Source organism: Schistocerca gregaria, chromosome 1 (genome assembly GCF_023897955.1).
Source record: "Schistocerca gregaria isolate iqSchGreg1 chromosome 1, iqSchGreg1.2, whole genome shotgun sequence".
NCBI lineage: Eukaryota > Metazoa > Arthropoda > Insecta > Orthoptera > Acrididae > Schistocerca > Schistocerca gregaria.
The window spans coordinates 684,145,598-684,167,886 of NC_064920.1; the positions used below are offsets into that span (position 1 = coordinate 684,145,598).

The window sequence follows — 22,289 nt, forward strand, 5'->3', positions numbered from 1 at the left end:
CACGGCACAGCGGACACACCAGGAACCGCGGTGTTGTCCGTCGAATGGCGCTAGCTGCGCAGCATTTGTGCACCGCCGCCGTCAGTGTCAGCCAGTTTGCCGTGGCATACGGAGCTCCATCGCAGTCTTTAACACTGGTAGCATGCCGCGACAGCGTGGACGTGAACCGTATGTGCAGTTGACGGACTTTGAGCGAGGGCGTATAGTGGGCATGCGGGCGGCCGGGTGGACGTACCGCCGAATTGCTCAACACGTGGGGCGTTAGGTCTCCACAGTACATCGATGTTGTCGCCAGTGGTTGGCGGAAGGTGCACGTGCCCGTCGACCTGGGACCGGACCGCAGCGACGCACAGATGCACGCCAAGACCGTAGGATCCTACGCAGTGCCGTAGGGGACCGCACCGCCACTTCCCAGCAAATTAGGGACACAGTTGCTCCTGGGGTATCGGCGAGGACCATTCGCAACCGTCTCCATGAAGCTGGGCTACGGTCCCGCACACCGTTAGGCCGTCTTCCGCTCACGCCCCAACATCGTGCAGCCCGCCTCCAGTGGTGTCGCGACAGGCGTGAATAGAGGGACGAATGGAGACGTGTCGTCTTCAGCGATGAGAGTCGCTTCTGCCTTGGTGCCAATGATGGTCGTATGCGTGTTTGGCGCCGTGCAGGTGAGCGCCACAATCAGGACTGCATACGACCGAGGCACACAGGGCCAACACCCGGCATCATGGTGTGGGGAGCGATCTCCTACACTGGCCGTACACCTCTGGTGATCGTCGAGGGGACACTGAATAGTGCACGTACATCCAAACCGTCATCGAACCCATCGTTCTACCATTCCTAGACCGGCAAGGGAACTTGCTGTTCCAACAGGACAATGCACGTCCGCATGTATCCCGTGCCACCCAACGTGCTCTAGAAGGTGTAAGTCAACTACCCTGGCCAGCAAGATCTCCGGACCTGTCCCCCATTGAGCATGTTTGGGACTGGATGAAGCGCCGTCTCACGCGGTCTGCACGTCCAGCACGAACGCTGGTCCAACTGAGGCGCCAGGTGGAAATGGCATGGCAAGCCGTTCCACAGGACTACATCCAGCATCTCTACGATCGTCTCCATGGGAGAATAGCAGCCTGCATTGCTGCGAAAGGTGGATATACACTGTACTAGTGCCGACATTGTGCATGCTCTGTTGCCTGTGTCTATGTGCCTGTGGTTCTGTCAGTGTGATCATGTGATGTATCTGACCCCAGGAATGTGTCAATAAAGTTTCCCCTTCCTGGGACAATGAATTCACGGTGTTCTTATTTCAATTTCCAGGAGTGTATGTGGCAACTTTGTATTGTTCATATACACAAGTAACTGCCAGACATGCAAGAAGCAGTATGTCACAACAAATCCTATGAGCTATGGGAGTTAACTCTGAAAATTTTGATTTGGTTTCTGAGACCATTGAGCTACAGAGCCGTGTGAATACACATCTGAACGAGGAATTCGATATTCCGGCCTTCTGTCTGTCATCTTAAGTTTCAACACTACACTGGTCCTCGAGGGATTGCTTGGACAGGTAGGATCCTATCTTTGATTTTATTTACGACTGAACTTTCTTATGTTTCCCAACTTTCGTCAGCATCAGGCTGTGTAAATCATTGTACGCTTCACGAATATCTCTTATTGAGGATGGATGTTTTGCCATTAAGTTTTCTCTTTCCGTTCCCCTATATTTTCTTTTGCGGCAAGCGCGGACAAAGCTCTGCATCTACAATTTTCTGAGAACGATACCATTAATCCAAGGTGAATCTTTAATTTTACTTGGTACGTACTGGCCTGGACCACGGCCGAATTTCATGATGTGACATTAAGAAAGTTGAATTCGTTGTACCGTATCACATTTCAACACATTCGGAACATACTGCTACGTCAATGAAACGACTGTAGAATCCGTGGATGAAAGAGCAAATGCTGAATCACGGGATGTAACCGAAGCGTGAGATGACTGCCGCCTTCCCTTGACTGTTATGCACCGAACAATTTCGTTCGCAGTCATGTTTCGAGGTGCTGAAGCACTGCAACGTGCCGAAGGAACGCATGCCATAGTGTCTGTTCCATTAGTCTAAAATAACAAACATGTAAGACAGCTACAGACATGTCAATTCTATTGCTACCATACTGAATGATGGGCAATATGCAGTTTTCCGTCGACTCGCACTTTCATTTGTCCTGATGTCTAGAACGCTATTATGGTGCCCACAATATATTCTACTGTACTGAAACAGAACAGGTAAGTACGAAACGTGATGGTTTCGTGCGTTATTTGGTACATCGTATAATCTAGATCACCACATTTAAAGGGTATCTGAAATTGCAACCATTACATCTGGTAGTATTTTCAGTGTAATGTAATGTCCCTCGGTCAGACAACTCTTAGACGTCATATTTCAGGATACCATGGCCTTCGAGTTTCATCTCTAGTATGCCTGGGGGTTTGTTGGTGAGCGACTTATCGTGAAGGACATCCAGCAAACACTGCGTAGCTTCAGCGGACATGCGTACAAGGAAAGAAGTTCATTTTCAAAGTCATACCCATTCCCTCTTCCATTCCAGGCCACGACACGCTCTGTTAGCTGTACGTGACGGCTCTAAGACTACACTGAATCCTCGAAGTCAGTACTCACGTACAGTCCCATTAGCCTAATCAACATGGTTGCCATGCTCAAAATAATCAAATGGGCTATCAGACAACTGAACGTTGCCCATAAGCGACGCGAAATACACTACTGGCCATTAAAATTGCTACACCACGAAGATGACGTACTACAGACGCGAAATTTAACCGACAGGAAGTAAATGCTGTGGTATGCAAATGATTAGCTTTTCAGAGCATTCACACAAGGTTGGTGCCGGTGGCGACACCTACAACGTGCTGACATAAGGAAAGTTTCCAACCAATTTCCCATACACAAACAGCAGTTGACCGGCGTTGCCTGGTGAGACGTTGTGATGCCTCGTGTAAGGAGGAGAAATGCGTACCATCACGTTTCCGACTTTGATAAACGTCGGATTGCAGCCTATCGCGATTGCGCTTTATCGTATCGCAACATTGCTGCTCGCGTTGGTCGAGATCCAATGACTGTTAGCAGAATATGGAGTCGGTGGGTTCAGGAGGGTAATACTGAACGCCGTGCTGGATCCCAACGCCCTCGTATCACTAGCAGTCGAGATGACAGGCATCTTGTCCGCTTGGCTGTAACGGATCGTGTAGCCACGTCTCGACCCCTGAGTCAACAGATGGGGACCTTTGCAAGACAACAACCATCTGCGCGAACAATTCGACGACGTTTGCAGCACTGCGCGAACAATTCGACGACGTTTGCAGCAGCATGGACTATCGGCTCTGAGACAATGGCTGCGGTTACCCTTGATGCTGCATCACAGACAGGAGCGCCTGCGATGGTTTCCTCAACGACGATCCTGGGTGCACGAATCGCAAAACGTCATTTTTTAGGATGAAACCAGGTTCTGTTTACAGCATCATGATGGTCGCATCCATGTTTGGCGACATCGCGGTGAACGCACATTGGAAGCGTGTATTCTTCATCGCCATACTGGCGTATCACCCAGCGTGATGGTATGGGGTGCCATTGGTTACACGTCTCGGTCACCTCTTGTTAGCACTGACGGCACTTTGAACAGTGGACGTTACATTTCAGATGTGTAACGACCCGTGGCTCTGCCCTTCATTCGATCCCTGGGAAACCCTTACATTTCAGGAGCATAATGCACGACCGCATGTTGCAGGTCCTGTATAGGCCTTTCTGTATACACAAAATGTTCGACTGATGCCCTGGCCAGCACATTCTCGAGATCTCTCACAAATTGAAAACGTCTGGTCAATGGTGGCCTAGCAACTGGCTCGTTACAATACGCCAGTCACAACTCTTGATGAACTGTGGTATCGTGTTGAAGTTGAATAGGCAGCTGTACCTGTACACGCCATCCAAGCTCTGTTTGACTCAATGCCCAGGCGTATCAAGGGCATTATTACGACCAAAGTTGGTTGTTCTGGGTACTGATCTCTCAGGATCAGTGCACCCAAATTGCGTAAAAATGTGATCACATGTCAGTTCTAGTATACTATATTTGTCCAATCAATACCCGTTTATCCTCTGCATTTCTTCTTGGTTTAGCAACAATTTTAATGGCCAGTAGTGTAGTTACCAAGATGATATGAAGAGGAATGTATTTCATCTCATTCCCGTTATCGGAAGGAAAGGTACCGCTCCACTGTAAGATAACACGCGTCAAAATCGACATCGACGAATCTACAATGATAAAGATTACAGCAAAGTTTATCATTTGACACATACCTACAGGAGGAGGAGGAGGAGGGGGGTAGGAGTAATCTGAATATCCCACTTCTGAAGTTCTGACAACATTTAATTTTTTAAATCCATTGCTCTCATTACGGTAAATCTAACACGAACGTCGCTGATTTTCACTTCATTTGCAATAGTTGGAATTTTACTCTTCCTCCTCTCCAACAGCTGAGCGAATGAAAATTTAAGCAGGAGCACAGAAATCAATCGTTGAATTGTTACAGCATAACACCTAGTTCAAAACAAACGGTACTGTCAATTACAAAATTTGGCTTCTGCATTTTAAGAAGAAAGATTGTATGGAGTTCAACTTAATGTGATATATCAAGAGCAGGCATTGTGTAACGTATAACTTGAATTCTGCCTAGGTGATGTTTGCGGCTTCAAAGACAACCCTGCATTTTACAACTGCCTTAGGCGTGATTTCGAAACATGTCTGGCATTTTGTATAAAAATAGTTCACCACTCTTCCTTTGCTTCTAAGTACATGATTATTAACAGAACACCCTCTCAGACACAATGTTCTCCTCGTTTTGGGCACATCTTTTTTTTCGCTATTTATAGTTCACATTGGCATCACTTGTGACATTTTCCTCGCGGGAACTAGAAAAGAGTATCAGAAACAAACGAACAGTGACTTGCGTTACATATTACACACACAGAACGCACGTTATCTGTGCAGAAGGAATATTGGCCCAATTTGCACAACAGTGTATCTCCTATTTTTCTAGTCGTGTGTATGTACGCAACTATTATTCAGTTTTAGAGAACTCTCCCAGAGTGACGAAATACGAAAATCTGTCTTGGACAATTTCCAACTACAGGCAAAACTTCAAAAGGGTCAGGTTTATCGCAGAAACTCGCACACCGCCAAGTGCACCTTGCACAATACCGGCGTGGGATTCAACTACGTTCGATACAAAAATTGTTACGATCACTAAAATCCATGAAACTGCGTCACGTTTAACAGTATGCTCCTTCATTTTTCGAATATAAAGATATAGCAAAAGTGTTTCGTTTGGACGTGTTTCCAACGAAGTAGTGGCAAAAAGCATAAAACCTTTGAAGAGCAAGAATTCGTTTGCTGAGAAGCGATGCCTGTAAAAAAAACATATTCGTGCTTTACTGAGACTATAGACCAAGTTATCGTTCAGTGATCAACCATCGATTGTCTTGCTTGCAGACATTTCTTGGGGTCCACAAATTATTCGTCTCCTCAAAATCAAAATGATGTACTTTGACGCAACAGAAAATAAGCAGTCCTACGGTAACTTATGCTTCGAATTCGAGTTAATACACAACTGACCATGTTTTTTTTCTTTGACCCATTTCTTTCTTCATAGCTACCAATATGATGAAACACATTAACATCCCCGAACTGGTCAATAGATTCAAACAGTAATTATTCTTCAGAAAGAAATTATTCTTAAACTAAGCAATCACTATTTCTTAACATCAAAAACTGCGATGGTGCGTCCGACCCTTAACATGCCGGGAAAGCAAGTTTATTCCGAATTAGTTTGAGAGTACATAAACGATTTCTGAGGGAAAAACGCGCTTCGACATTTTAGAAGGGTACTTGTAGTAGTATTCAGATGATTTGCATTACGCCCAAGGCCACTATGCTGGAAAAACTAGCATACCTGTACAATAATCCCAGCCACAAGAGCTGCGCCAACGGCCGTGTCTTACCGCATGAGAGGGTAAGCGTCGAAATCGACCGCGCGCGCACTTCCTGCTTACCGTGAATATGCGAGTGGCCCTGGACGTAGTAGCCGGAGGTGCGGAAAGACGGTGCGGGTGGTGGCGGTGCGCCGCCCCCGGCCGTAGAGCGGCGGTGGCCGCAGCCGGGGGCGGCGGGCCGTGGGCAGGGGTCCCCACAGCCGCCCCCTGGCCTGGCGCCTGCTGGTGAGGCGGCTGCTGCTGGTGAGGCTGCGACAGCGTGCGGCCTCTGCAAGCTGCCTAGCCATGCGCCCCCGCCCGCGGCACGCGCTCTACTACCCGCCGACAATCGATAGGCGCCCGAGCGAGGAGCACTGGCACAAAGCGAAGCGCAGGCCGCGCCTGCGCGCAAGCGCTCTCCAGAATCGCCTCCGCCCAGCTGAGCACCACGGCGTTGGGTGTATGCAGCTTTTCTTGGTTCGAAATCTTTGAACTGTTGCTCGCGCGCACTAAGGACGTATGGCCAAATACCTACAGTTAACTGAGGCTGAGAGGGACACTTATTATTCTATATAAGTCACAAAAGGTCATATAAGAGCGGGCGAACATGTAATTTTAAAATGGTTTACTGTGTCAACTTATTTATCATGTTACAAGTAATACATGGGAGACAATAGCAAATAATAAAAATATTTCTACTTGTCCTTGGTAATATGTTGCGAATATTGAGGACAGGTTTGACGGTCTTCTTGACAATGGATACCCTTAAACATTGTGTATAAAATTTTGTAAATGTTATTACCTGTCAGGATCAGTACTTTGAGTCTGCTATGATAATGGATACTCACCATAGATGTTTCACTGGTTTATATAGGGTACTTACATTTTCATACAAAAACGATGATGCTATCTGATTATTTCGTGACTGCACCATATTTACGTTTCTCTCTCTCTCTCTCTCTCTCTAGCTGCAACTACGTCGCATCTCGTGACGAAAGGGTAGCTTTGAGAAGCGAAATATAGAGCCAGCGATGGATCGAACAGGCAAGGCTCAGCAAAACTCCTTGGTATAGTGCAGCTAATGAAGCAAAAGGGAATCAGACCTCAAAAGATGTAGTATAAAAAGGCTAGAGGAGAAATATAAAGCTGTTGAAGCACGCGAGACAATGAGGAAGATAAATGACGCATTTAGAATATGGAAGAAACCTATGGAGAAAAGTGAAGCTGTTGTACGAATATTTAGAGCTCAGGCGACAAGCTAGTACTAAGCAAAGATGGGAATGCTAAAAGATGGAAGGAACAGAAAGAAGAGATATGTAAAAGAAACAAACTCGGAAACAATATGATAGAAAGGGAATAGGAACCTGATGAAGATCAGGCGGGAGATATATGATACTACAAGAAGAATTTTACAGAGCACCAAAAGACCTTACTGTGAACGAGACACCAGGAGGAGACGACATTTATTGAGATGCTCGGGAAAGCCGGCTATGATAAAATTATCGCATCTGGTGTGCAAGACGTACGAGACAGGCGAAATTCTTGCAGATTTCAAGAACAACGTAAAAATTTCATTAAAAAAAAGGTGTGAATATGAGGAGCGTCTGAGACGTTCCTTTATGGTCTCAGAAAACAAAGGCTACAAACAAAATACTTTTACTGCCCTTAAAAGTAATCACCACGCTCTTCTGAAATCAGTTGGAAAACTGTTTGAAATTCTCAGCAAACGCTCCTGGTGGAATCACTCGGAGCACTCCAGTCACGCCTTGTTGGATATCCGCAACGTAAGCCTTTCCGAGCTAATTTAAGGCGAGGAAACAAAAGGACGTCTGTCGGAGACAAATCTGGAGACTAAAATGGGTGCTGAACAGTTGCATTGAGCGAAAACTTTGATCACGCAGATCGTAATGTGCGGCCGGCCGCTGCAGTGCAGGAAATTCCATTGCCCAGTACGGTACAGTTGTGGCCGAACCCATCGGATACGTTGCAGCAGCCATTCTGAAGCTCTCTCGTGAACTTCCGCATTGGTAGTTTGCCCCTCGGGTATAAATTCATGATCAAACCCTTGCTGTAGAAAAAGGTTATCAACATCGTCTTAATCTTGGAATTTGTCGTCGACTTTTTTCTTGTGAAGCCGCGAAGGCGACGAACACCATGTCATACACTGTCTGTCAGCGGGTGTGGTACAAACCGGGTACAAATCTTCCGCCTTTTCAAATGTTCGTGATCACTGGTGCTTACACTGCCTTTGTTATCTTCAATTCTTCTGTTATCAAGACAACCCCATCATCTGATAACGTCCGTCGCACTCGTTCGGTGTTGTCTGAGATCGTGAGCGATGATCGCCCCGAACGCGACTAATCTTTGACAACTTCCTTTCGGTCTCTAAAGCGTTTAAACCACTCATACACGCAATTTTTACTCACTACTCATCACGGTACACTTGTACTAACATTCCACGAGGTTCCGACGCCTTTTTCCCTAATTTGAAGCAAAACTTTAGGTTAAAGCGTCGGTTCATTTTGCAAATGGCACGAGTTCTCTCACACACTGTTAGGTGGTCGCAATGTGTTCTGCTGCTTCACTTCGGTGATTTGCACGAAATGGAGCGCTTGTTGACATGTCTCTCAATGCATTTGTGCGGCAGCCTCATCTTAAGAGCACGGTATTTAAAGTATGGACCATTCACCGAACTTTTCAGACTCACCTTGTATTATGAAACTATCAGTTCAGTTCAGTTACCGTTGCGAAAGAATGATGAATTATTTACAAGATTGAAAAGACACGTAGATGCCACAACAGGAAAGATCAGTTGACGTTTCGGAGGAATGTAGTAAGACGTGGCATTGTTGACCCTAGAGTCACTGAAAAGCTGAAGGTAACAGGGATAAAAAACAGAACCGGAAGGTTATCTACAACTTGTACAGAATCCAGATTGCACTTATAAGATTCGAAGGACACGAAAGGGATACAGTAGTTGTGTATGAGTGAGGGAGTGGCTTATAACTGCTGCTGTTGATGATCTGTATATTGAGCAATCAGTAAAGGAAACCGAGGAAAGATGAGAGAGAAGAAATAAAAGCTTGAAATATACAATTGACGTAATTATATCAAGAGACAGCAAAGGACTTGGAAGACCAATTGAACGGGATGTATACTGTATTGAAAAGATTAATTTCACTAAAGAAAAGCAACGATAATGGGGTGCAGACGAATTGAATCTGGCGAAGCTGAGGTAATCCGATTAGGAATCAAGACATTGAAAGTAATAGATTAGTTTTGCTATTTAGGCATTAAAATAACTGAAATTGGAAATTTGTGGCAAGATCTTATGGCATCAAACTGCTGAGATCATCAGTCCCTAATTAGCTTACACACTTAATCTAATTTAAAAACTTACGCTAGGGGCAAAACACACACACACACACACACACACACACACACACACACACACACACACACACACGAGGGAGGATTCGAATCTCCGACGAGGGATGCCGCGCGAACCATGACAGGACGCCCTAGACGGCGAGGCAAAATAACTGAAGACGACCGAAGTATAGATGAAATAAAATGCTAACTAGCAACAGGAGAGACGCGTTTCTGAAAGCGATAAATTCGTGAAAGTCGAATGTAAATTTTAAGTGTTGGAAAGTCTTTTTCTACATATATTTGTCTACAATGTAATCTTGTTCGTAAGCGATAACGGAACAATAACCAGTTCAAACAATAAGAGAGCAAAAGGTTTTCAAATGCTGTGCTACAGAACAATACTGAAGATTTGCTGGATAGATGCGACAACTAACGAACGTGTACTGAACTGACGAGATATATTTATTGCACGATTTGACAAAAATATAATATCATTTGATGGAGCATACTGAGGCGTCAAGGAACTGTGAATTTGGTGATGAGGGTAGGTGTGTGGGGTAAAAATTGCAGATGGAGACCATAACTTGCCTACATTACACAACTCCAAACATACGTAGGTTGCAGAAGTTATGCAGAGACAGAGACATGCACAGGATAGCATGCCATAGTGTGTAGAATGTGGCATCAAACAAGTTTTCGGACTGAAGACCACAATCACAATAAATTGCTATACTGCTACAATAATTAAAAAAACCAATTGTAATAATCCAAAAAAACAAATTTAGAATTCTAACAGTAACTATTAAAGACACATTACATACATAATTAGCAAAGATGAGCGGCTACACTATGGTCCTGCTGCGTAAAATGAAAATTACTTTGGAGAAATAAATACTGAAAATACATATTTCAGAACTATAATGTTGATATCAGAACGTAGATTTGTGTAAACACTACAGTTTAAGGTTTCAGTGTAATATTTACACTGATACAAATATAGGTTCACTGTCGTGTCTTTCACAGCTTGCAGTGCAACCCTTCAGTGGATATATGCTTGTCAGTGGGGTAGCTGAGTGGTGAGAGCGACAGACTGTCAATCCAAAGGGCCCGGGTTCGATTCCCGGCTGGGTCGAAGATTTTCTCCACTCAGGGACTGGGTGTTGTGTTGTCCTAATTATCATCATTTCATCCCCATCGACGCAAAAGTCGCCGAAGTGGCGTCAAATCGAAAGACTTGCACCAGGCGAACGGTCTACCCGACGGGAGGCCCTCGTCACACGACATTTCATTTTCAGTGAGGTGTTAGATGTAAAAATGTCTCAAACTGCAACTGGCCGAAGTGGACTAGTTTTCCAACACAGGGGGTATTCGTGGAAGATTAGGACGAAGACATCCGCAAGTAACAAACAATCAGTGATTATCGTTCTCCCTGTATGTCAGTCCGTCAAACAGGAGACGGAACGCAAATTACAGCGAGGTTTGCAACAGTAACATGAAGCATAAAATCAGTCTAAATTGTCGGCAATAGTCGCTGTGAATGTGGCATCTACGCATGTATTTCTTTCATGTGTACCGCACTCATAGCCCAAGTCCCAGCGGACATCTGTTGGAAAAACACTGACGCAAGAGCTGTACGTACTTTCGTTTTCAGAGGAGTAGTGATGGGACAACCTACGGTTTCAACAACCGATTGGTCACTCGACTGCTTTTTCGTTCAGTCGGTGTTTTCGTCGAATTAAAACTGTTCTGCGGCCACGTCACCCTGCACGTTACATTCCGCAGCTCGTGGTCTCGCGGTCGCGTTCTCGCTTCCCGAGCACGCGGTTCTGGGTTTGACTCCCGGCGGGATCAGGGATTTTCACCTGCTTCGAGATGACAGAGTGTCTGTGTTGTCCTCATTACTTCATCATCATTCTTGAAAGTGGCGAGATCGAGCAAAGGTTGCGAATTTGTACGGGCGCTGATAACCGTGCAGTTGGGCGCCCCACAAACCAAACATCATCATCCATATTTCAATGGTTTTATTTAATTTGAGAGAATAGACTGACAAGAATCTTTGTCGGTTACGTCAGTTACATGAACGTTTTTTTCATTGCCTGTGGGCTTGAGTGATTTCAATTACACACTCAAGTCACCCTTTCCCGCGCTGTGTGTGTGTGTGTGTGTGTGTGTGTGTGTGTGTGTGTGTGTGTGTGTGTGTGGGCGCGCCCCGCCGTAGCTGCCTCCTGCTGCTGCCGCCAGGGCAAGGAACGCAGCAGGCGGAAGAACACTTGCACGGAGTGGCATCTGGACGGAGCCTGGGGTGCAGCGCTTACCGGCTTGTCACAGGTAGCTCACTAGTTAAGTCAAGCAGTTCAGTATGGCTGCTCGTGTGAGCTGGCTCGCGCTCACCCCACAGCACGGAGCACCCATGTATTGCTTCAGGGTGGCTCGTTAATGCGTTTCGTGGTAAATTTATATTCACCACTGTTGTAATAAAGAGAACTGACAATGGAATTCAACACAACAATAATGAAATTCAACGTCTCTTAATATTTTGATGATGCAAAATGAACGGGTGTGTGTGGGGGGTGGGGGGGTGGGGGGGGGACAACTACGTAAGAAACATGGTATTTGTGACTTTTCAGGCTTCTGGCGCACGCATATTGCCTGTTCCCGGCCCGATAAATGTCGACGCCGCCGCACTATTACAAGTCGCGCCTTGCAGTAGTGACAGCAGCCACTACCACCACATGAAGACGTCGAGCAGTTGCATCAGTGAAATACTGTGCGATTTACGCACGATCCGGCAGAACATCCGACAAGTGTATTTTCAACACGGTATTTCTTAAGAGTGTTGCAGCCTTATGCTGGCTGCCGGTTTAGGGCGAAATTTAAATTAACAAATAATATTTCGTTACCATTTTCTGTAAACATGAAACATAAAAACAGAGATCGACCTCATAATTTTCCCTGAAACCTTAACACTGGTTTCTCTCTGTCAAAGAGCAAAGCAAATGCCTCAATCTTCTCCCAGTTATGCTTCTTTCTCTTCTCGTTCATCAGTCATTCATTCCACTTTCTTTCCACTTTCTTTCCGCTATCTCCATTACTTTTGTTCTATCACTTTCTCTTTCTATCCCTCTCTCAAAGTTCTTCTCACATCTACTGCCATCTGTCTGTGTTATAGTCACTTCCAAGTGTCGTACCCCAACTTAAACTCTCTTATAACATCTATGTCGTTAACAACTTAATGTGAAATATGTATAATACCTGGTAAGACGTAAGAGTGTATGATGGTCCTAATCTTGTTAGGATGAATAAATAAAAATACCGCGAAAACACGCTAATCTGCACCACCTCTTTTCTGTAGTATTCTTTACTTTTTATGGACAACAACCTTCGCCGGTCCTGTAGTTAGAGCATTTTTGGTGCCATTCCTAGTGAAAATGTCTGGCTACCACTTCGAAGTTGGAATGCGTGTAATCCAAGTGCTTCACCCTCCGTGTATTCCAGCATATTACAGTACAGCTTCTATTTCCTCTGATCCCCATAATGGTTTGAGAAGTGTCCTTTTGTGATGTATTTTCCAAACATTTTGCGCCAACCAGTTTTTCTTTGACTTGCTCGCAGTTAAACGCAGTATGGAATGGAATGTTTCATATCCTGGCTAACTGTCCCCCGTAATGAGCATTGAGTGGAGATAATAGTTTCAAAACTGCAGTAAAACGCTATTCTCATTTCTTGAGTATTCATTTTATCATCGAACAAAACGAAGTTTTGTATGTCTTAAATCACGTTCATAATATTCTTCAGAGATAGACAAGATTTTCTCATTCACAAAGGCATATGCGCCAGAATGTCTTGTCGTCGCAAACCAGTCTGCGACATGCTCCTGGAAAGCTTTCTTGGTGAAATTTACAGCATAACATTGAGGGTCATGTTCTACATTTGCGAGCGCTAAAGATCTTTGTTTTTAAACCTTTCCTACATTCTTCCGTATCAACGCTGATACAAGAACAACATACATTCAACAAAACACGGACAAAACAATATCTTCTAAATACATCTTGGGTAATATATTATCTTTTCCCAGAATTTCGAAATCACAGTTGTATGAGAACTAATTCGTGTTACCGTCCACTAATGTCTACACATCAGTCACGCTAAGTTAGAAGTTGTTACTCAACGGGAGTCACGTATTGTTACTACCGCTCACCGGATACAACTTCTTTGTTTGTTATAATATCAATAGTCAATGGTCTCTGCTAAAGAAGTACCCTTCCACACTCCACACACATTTTCAGCTTTAGGCAGTTTCATGACAACATTCTTCCATCTCCCACTACGCAGCCATTTATACAGTCTCGTATCACAAAGATCCCAGCAAAGAACTGCATTGGTCAATATTGTCAATTCGTCTTGCTGTGCATCGAGAGTAGGTAATACAATTCCATTGAAGCCTGTAGACTCCTTGATCAAGACGACCCCTTTTCTGTTCGACGCGTTGGTAATCGCTAACTGCCTCCAACAAAATTGAGTTCACGCCATTTTATATTCATTATTGCAGCAACACGTCATAAACATGAAATTCAATAAGATTGGGACAGGCAGCATTGTTGTACGGCATCTGAACTTGTGACCAAGAGAGCAGCGGTGTCAAAACTCTAAAGAAGTAGCTTTTAATTAGTGGCGACACACGGACAAACGAAAATCTTTCTACGTATGAGTTCTGTCAATGAAAAAATCAGTAGAAATATCAGCTTTCTTCAATAACATGAATATCCGAATATTCATCGTGCTATGACGCAGGAGTTGGTGATGCCATCCACGGAAAGTTTGTCCAGGTACCGCTGATGAGTGGAGAGAGGTGCAAAGGTCTACGGTTTAGAATCTTGAAAGTTTGTGTCCTTTTGTAGTCCCATTCCTTGAGTATATTCAATGTGCACTGGAATTCGCCGGTCGTTCTGTGGTCATTAGACGATTATAAGGAAAGGATTTCTCCTTTTCGTAACTGAAACGAGTCTGAAGCTTATTCGTTGATTTTGTGAACTCGGCAAATATTCAACGAACACAATACGAAGATTTACCTCGAAAGGTGAGAAAAATCACGCATCGCTAAGCGCTGCCAAAAAGCCGACGTACAAGCTACACGGAATATCTCAATCAGCATGGTTCCTTTAGCCCATTCTCAACACTGTATTCCGTGTCGTTACCATGAATACATACAACAGTACAGTATGCAATTATGAAAAACGGCCTGCCTGATTGTATGAGAATGTAATGGCACAGTACTGTCTTGTGTTTCTTCTAGTCAACTGTTGGTGAAACTTCTTACATAAAACGCACATAGTGATGACTGCAGTAAATTTTTCAAGTATTTGATTGCCTCCCACTTGCTTCGTTTTTAGAGACGTATTGGAACTGAACTCTACAATCTTAAGCAGTTTTGTGTCATGCAGAACACTTTTAGAGTAATAAAAGTGTTCGAAAGAAGTGATCTATCAGATCAAAACAAGCATTCAGTAATTGATAAATAACGAACATGCTAGGTAGGAACTTTGGTGTTTATGTTCTTATTTGCATGCAGATGATCACTTAGAAGCTGACATTGTCCGAGACACACAGTTCGTCAATATACGGTTAACGAAAAGTTAAAAAATAAATTCGACATTAAAATAATCGTGTGAATCATTTCTGATGACTCCACTGCCAAGATCGTAAAGTTACGACATTGACCACAGACACCAAGATCACATACCTAGAAACTATGCCGTTCGTGTATGCATCATCTTTTCAATTCTGACTATTTAACTAAAATAGGGTACCACCTGCTCCGTCAAAACATTTAAATAGAATACATCCACTAGCTTATTCCTTCTCGCACGAGAATCTCATTTGCTCTTGTGTTTCATTCTATACTTAGATTTGTGACGCCATGTCACACGCAAACGTGAGGCACTCACCTCTTTCCACCATATTTGCTCTACCGTTTTCGTATCACCAATGGAATGACAAAATGCCACTATTTTGTCGCATTATGTTCCTCATGAAATCTAAAATTTCATTTACGACCACGCATGAAATATGAGGTCTTTCTTCACGACGAATCTTTGTTTTTTAAAATGGCTCTGAGCACTATGGGACGTAACATTTGTGGTCATCTGTCCCCTAGAACTTAAGAACTACTTAAACCTAACTAACCTAAGGACATCACACACATCCATGCCCGAGGCAGGATTCGAACCTGCGACCGTAGCGGTCGCGCGGTTCCAGACTGAAGCGCCTAGAACCGCTAGGCCACACCGGTCCTTCCCCTTTCCCTCATCTCCCGCTCCTTCCCCTTTCCCTCATCTCCCCCTCCTTCCCTTTCTATTGATACACTAACTTGAATTACAAGAAAAATACCACGTTATTGGAATCTTAGAACACAAAGTCCGTTGACCTCAATATGTAGTGACATTGTAGCAGAAAATATATGTGAAATAATCTAGGTAAAGCTAAGCATTACAGGTGGATCAACCGTGTTAATGCGATGCTTTTACAGACTACATGCCTCAGGAGTCATAGTGGCAGCGTGATTCAGAGAAAAGTTGGAGACAACTGCGAGAATGTTTCCTGTTACAGATTGGAGACTTCAATTACCCAGCTTTATAATGCTAGCGTCGTGCGATTAAAACGTTTGCCACAAACAAATTTTCGTACGAAATATTTTGAATATTGTATCAGAAAATTGCTCCGTGCAGTTGGAGAACAGACTCATGAGGGTAATGTGTTAAAGACTTCCTAGTACCTAATATAACCGAGCTTTCAAATCATTCATGTGGAGGAGGGTACTTGTGATCCTAAGGCGGTGATGGCGTCATTGACTGCAGGTATTACAAATAATGTCAATCAAGGTACAAAATTTCTGTGGTTAAACAAGAGAGGTAGCAAACAAATTGCAAAGTGAGCAGTCAACATCAAATATTCAGCACTAAGGATGAAGACATGGAATAACAATTGACGAAATTCAGAAGCATTTTACAACACGCCTTAGACTAGTACGTACCGACAGAAATTGTGAGGGATGCTGAAGACCCACCATGGTAAACAGCCGTGTTGAAAAGTTACTATTCAAACACAGACAGCTTCACCGCAGTTTTAAGCGATGTCTAGTTGACAAACAAAAGATGAACAAAACCAAAAAGAGCGCGAAAAGATGTATGAGAGAAGCGTTCAACGAATTCGAAAATGTTTGCCTACCGATCTGACTAAAAATCCTAAATTAGTCGCTCAGTGACCATAATTGCACAGAAACGGAAGTTGAGATTGTGAGAAGTCCGAAAGACTGAATTCATTATTCGAAACTCTTTCATCACCGAGAATCGTACTACGGTTCATTCTTTTAAACATTGTACGAATGCCGAAACTGTTGACACTGACGTAAGTGATCGCCTAAAAGAAAAACAACTAATATCGCTCAATAGTAGAAAGGTATCAGAGCCAGATAAGATCCCAGCGAAACTGAACAGATATTATGCGAAAGTACGTGCTCCCTTCTAGTAGTAGTTGATCGTTTAGTCGCTACCTATTGAATGGAAAAAAAAGAGCGAAAACAAACACACAGAAGTCATTCCTGTTTTCAAGTTTGAGGCGTCGATGTAATGCACGTAATTATAGGCTAAGCCTAAATCGCTGACGTAAATTTCTTGAAGAACAATGGAACACGTTGTATGATTACCCATCATGATTTTTCTGGACAAGGAAAATCTGCTCTGTAAAAACAAACATGGATCCCACAAACAGATATCACCGACGGCCAGAGCTAGCTAAGTTTCGTAAGTAGTGTGGAGCGCCGTAGACAAAGGTGTATACAGGTGCATTCCTCGACTTCCGGAAAACATGCTATACAGTCTCGCAATGTCGTTTAGTGAGCCAAATTCGGGCTTGCCAAGTATCAAAACAGATTTCTGACTGGATTTTGAACATTCTAAGAGATAGAACTACATTAGTCTTGACAGGGCGATATCGACAGATATAACGGTAATATCAGGAGTTCAATACAAGCAAATTATCTTAAGCCACGGTTCCCAGATTTAGCCTCTGACGATAACCTTGGAAAATGCTGTGATGGAATACAGTTTCTTTTGAAGGTTAACAGAATTTTAAAAATGAGAAAAACTTGTTCTATTCAGTGATTTCTTCAATTGTAAATCCTAACTAACAACACAGAAATCATAATCAAATTTTAAAAAATAATTAGTTTTGTCAAACTGTCAAAGAAAAACCATGTTAATAGTTTTTCGCAGATCACTTATTCAGTTTGAGAAAGCCTGATCAAGAGGACAGCGTCGGAAGCTCTCTGAGACTTTTTGTGGACAATGTTGTTAGCTATAGGAAGGTGGAATGTCCACATTAAGTTAACTGTAGCAAAATCAGATGTCAGGCTGAGATTCATTGGAAGAATCTTAAAGAAATGTAATTCACCCACAACAGAAGTAGCTTGCAAAATACTACTTCGAACGATTCTTGCTTGCCGCTCATCGGCCTAGGACCCTTTCCAACTAGAACATGAGGGTGGTGGGGGGGTGGAGAGGGGGGGGGGGCGAGGGAGAGGGATATTGAGAGGGGGAGGGAGGGAGGGAGGGAGGGAGGGAGGGAGGGAGGGAGGGAGGGAGAGAGAGAGAGAGAGAGAGAGAGGAGGAGTGGAGTGGAGTGGATTGGAGTGCTTCGTCACGGAATTCTTTAGCCAGTGTAGAACATTATGGAGGTACTCAACTCCAGTGGCAGATGGTGCATCAACGGTAAGTTCTGAAATTTCGATAACGCATGGTTCAAGAAGAATAGGGGAACTTATTACATTCCCCAACCAATGTCTCAAGAATTGACCACAATCAAACATCAGAAAAATTATCGCTCACACACAGGTAAAAGGACAATTCCCACTAGTCGTCACTACACTGTTTTAACAGCATCAGCTTAAATTACTGGGAAAAACTAAAATTTTCCTCACATACTGTTATACTAAGTATATGTTCCATCCACAATGACTCCCAGAACGCAACCTAACAGTTTCTCCTTGATTCTTTATGCAGTTTCTTGGCAAACAGGCTGCAAGTAGTTTTTCTTAAAGTACTCTCATCAGGCACTGATATCTTTGTGTATATTTGAAGTAGTTTCCTGAAGGCTGGATGATTCTTTTAATGAGTGCAATTCCTGCACTCAATTCAATGTTGAATTTTATCAAATTTTGAATTTTTTGAAGAGCACTGTGGAAATGCATTTCGTAATAAAGGTTGTGGTTTTTGTTTTTTGGAGAGCCTTGTTCTTTTGATGACGAGAGCTGAAAATTTGTTGTTTGATGTGATGGTACTGATACTTCTCATATACAAAATTCCTGAATGGCACAGAGTACATCAGATAACAGTTCCAAGTTTCGAGAGATCTTGTTTGAATCCCTTAGCCAGAAAAAATATCTGGCACTGGATACTTTCAGCATGGTAAAATCTAGTCAACCTATTGATTCTGGTGAAATTACAAGAATAGAATGAAATACACTCACTGTGAACTGGTTTGGAAGCTATCTATAACAGTAAATTGAGAAGAGGTGGTTTTGTTGTCAACACAATTTTACATTTTTGCAGGTGCGCTTTACGTCCCACTCTAACAGTAAGCGGAATTCTTACTACTTGCAATGCCATCTGGGGAGACGTTAAATAAAAGTTAAATATTCTATATTGACTCGAAACCATACACAAATAGAATTAAATTCTCAAATCATCTCTCTTATAAATGATAATCTTATTAATAAGATGACTGAAAAGTTACAATAAGAGAAAAATTGGAAAACGTGGATTATGGACAGAATAGGAGGAAAAAAGGGAAAAGGCGGCAAAAAATAGAAAAATCTACATGAAATAATGTGTCTTTGCATAACCTGGAGCAAAATTTCACACTGTAGTATCTTTTCCTTCAGCTTTAGTTTACACTAATGAAAAAAGTGAGCACTTAAAAATCCTCACACGGGTTTTTGAGTTCGGCGTCCCACGGGTCGATAACTAGGCTACGACAGGAACACTCATTCGAAATAAAAAAAAGTGTATTGAACATGGGTTCTAATATGCAAACCTTAAGATGTATTACCACTTGTTCATCTTCACTACTATGAAATATCTTTTCTGACAAAGATGTGCTCATCGCTCGTATGGTAGCATCTCTGTGTGTACATCTATTCGGGCCTTAGTTTCACAGTAAATTACATTTGACAAAGTTTCTGGTAAAGGGCTAGCTGTTACAGAGGCAATTTAAAAAGTATCTCCATATGTAATGGAATGGGTTAATTGATTTGTGAAGGGAAACACTTTTTTCAACATGCACATCATCACAGGTTTCTTGCACAAATACATAATCCCAGACATAAATATGCTAAAAAATAACCAGAAAGAAAGAAAAGGAAGGGAGAAAGAAAGAGAGATGGGAGAGGGGAGATGGGGAAAGAGGGGGAGTGGGACAGGGGCAAAGAGTGGGAGCAGGAAAGAGGGGAATAGACGTAAGGTGAGAAGGAAGGCGATAAAGAAGGCAGGAGGAGAGGTGGGAGAATGTGAGAGATTGGGGGAGGAGAGATATGGGGAGAGTGGGGCAGAGCTTGTCTGGGTGAGGGGGCGGAGTAGGGTGAGGGGAAGAGAGGAGGGAGAGAAGAGAGGGGGAGTGAGGGAGAGGGAGAGTGATGGGAGAGAGGGGGAGTGAGGGAGAGGGAGAGTGATGGGAGAGAGGGAGACATGGGGGAAAGGGGAAGGAGGGGGAGATGAGGGAAAGGGGGGAGGGAGAGGTATTGTAGAGCCAATGGCACTAGCACATTCCACTATTTGGGACGTTTGACCTCTTGCTCCCTACGATTTCAACATTTGTCACAGAATCTATAGGTCAGTACTCTTGAAATAGAGTGTCAATAGTTCAAATTACATCATGATATGGCGCACAGTATTCTTCCCTATTTGTTCCTTGTTCTTAATTTGAGTATGATTATCCTTCCATGGTCTGCATGTATCAAACTGCAGATATTTGAAACCTGGTCCATTCCACGGAAGTGGATTTGAATTAGTTGGCTTGCTATCACTCAATTACGATACATTATTCTATAGGCAACAGCAATCTGAGGCATGAACCGTTTTGCTTAACCAAGTCTTCCTCTACAGGGAAAGCACGTGAGGAGCTCACCAATCCAATACTACTATGTCCAGACTTCACATTCACAAACAACAGTCAATCACCTTGTCACAAATAAACCCTTATCATACCTTCGGGAATTGGTTCCCTGAAGTTGGACCATCACGAAATAAATTATGATTGGGTAGCAAATTTATTCATGTTGTGATTACTAACTTGCTAAAGTGTCTTCCTAAACCTACCATTGATAATGTGATTCTTTTAACTTGGCACTACTTCAATGCTTCTCCAAAGTCATTTATAGTCAAACTTTTCGCAAAAACTCACAGTGAATTCAAAAGGAGGGTGACCTAGAAGAAGTTGAAAAGACTGCCATCATCCCAGGCAGCTGGTTCACTATGTCTGAAATTTGTGAGTGGTAAGAACACTCATGGCCCAGGAAAATTTCAAAAAATTATGTTCACCATTACACTTTGTGTGATAAACCTTATATCACAGGCTTTAAAGTGGACCTACAATAACTGCAGATCATCATCGAAGGGCAGAGCTATACAATACATTCTCTTGAATCTCCTGAGAAAGTAAGGTAAACAACCACTCGCATTCCAACTGATGGAGAGGATATCTGCATAGAATCTTTAAAACTTCATGTGTGTATAGTGTGCATAGTTTACATGATAAAGCTAAATATCTGCAACTACCTCTCTGCATCAGGTTAAATTAACTAGGGATGCCTAAAAAGTAGAGAAAGAAGCAACTGAGATGGTTATGGGGGAACGTGGACTAGTGCTCGAGTAGGAGCTATCCTACACACATGGAAAAATAATTTTTAAATGTTGTAACAGTTCATGACAACAATTAATATGCATTAAAATTTCTAGTAACTGGTGTTCTCACCAGCAAACTGTAGTCATTTTTACAAATCCACTAATTTTGAGTAGTTCGCAATGCTAGAGGGAGTTATCCCAAAACTAAAGAGGGCTAGATCACAACAGTTCTTCTGTCAAAAAGATGTTTTCAAACAGATGTTTTCAGTTACATAGCATGCAAAAATACTAACACTCAATTACATTTGTAATGTTGACATTATTCATTCTTGCCATAATCATAACTATGGAGAGTAATAGGGACAGAAACATATATCCTGTGTTGTAGTATGAGGGTCACTCCAAAAGAGATGCGCACTATTTTTTTTAAAAAATACAGTTTTCATTCTGCATGCGTGAAAGTTTTACAGTGTGTAGATACATCCTTCCCACTTGTTTTCAAACTGTTTTAAACCTGTTCCCGTGAGTGGCGCCGTCACAGCGTGTCTTCGAGATGGCTGCTACACCTTGACGTTCATCAGAAGCAACATATTGTCATAGAATTCCTGTGCTGTGAAAACAACACAGTGGGAAACATCTAGAAGAGGTTGAAAAAGGTGTATGGAGATGCTGCTGTGAATCACAGTACAGTTAATTGGTGGGCAAGCAGGTTACATGCTGAAACTGGGCACGGCAATATTGAGTCGTACTGCACACACTCCAGACAATGTGCAGAGTGTTAACGAATTGGTGACTGCTGACAGACACATCACAGTTAACGAATTGTCACACTACGCTGGGAGAGGGGAAGGAAGTGTTTGCAGAATAGTGAAAGTGTTGGCGTTAAAAAAGGTTTGTGACAGGTGGGTTCCCAGGATGTTGACAGTGGCTCTCACTCACTCACTCTCACACACACACACACACACACACACACACACACACACACACACAC

The 22,289-nt window shown here is 43.1% G+C and overlaps 1 protein-coding gene across 45 annotated transcripts in view; it reads right to left on the reverse strand.

Moving 5' to 3' along the window:
- The window catches only part of LOC126363857 (serine/threonine-protein kinase MARK2-like), a 284,053-nt gene that overhangs the window by 169,816 nt on the left and 91,948 nt on the right, over positions 1 to 22,289 (reverse strand). The window lies entirely within an intron of this gene.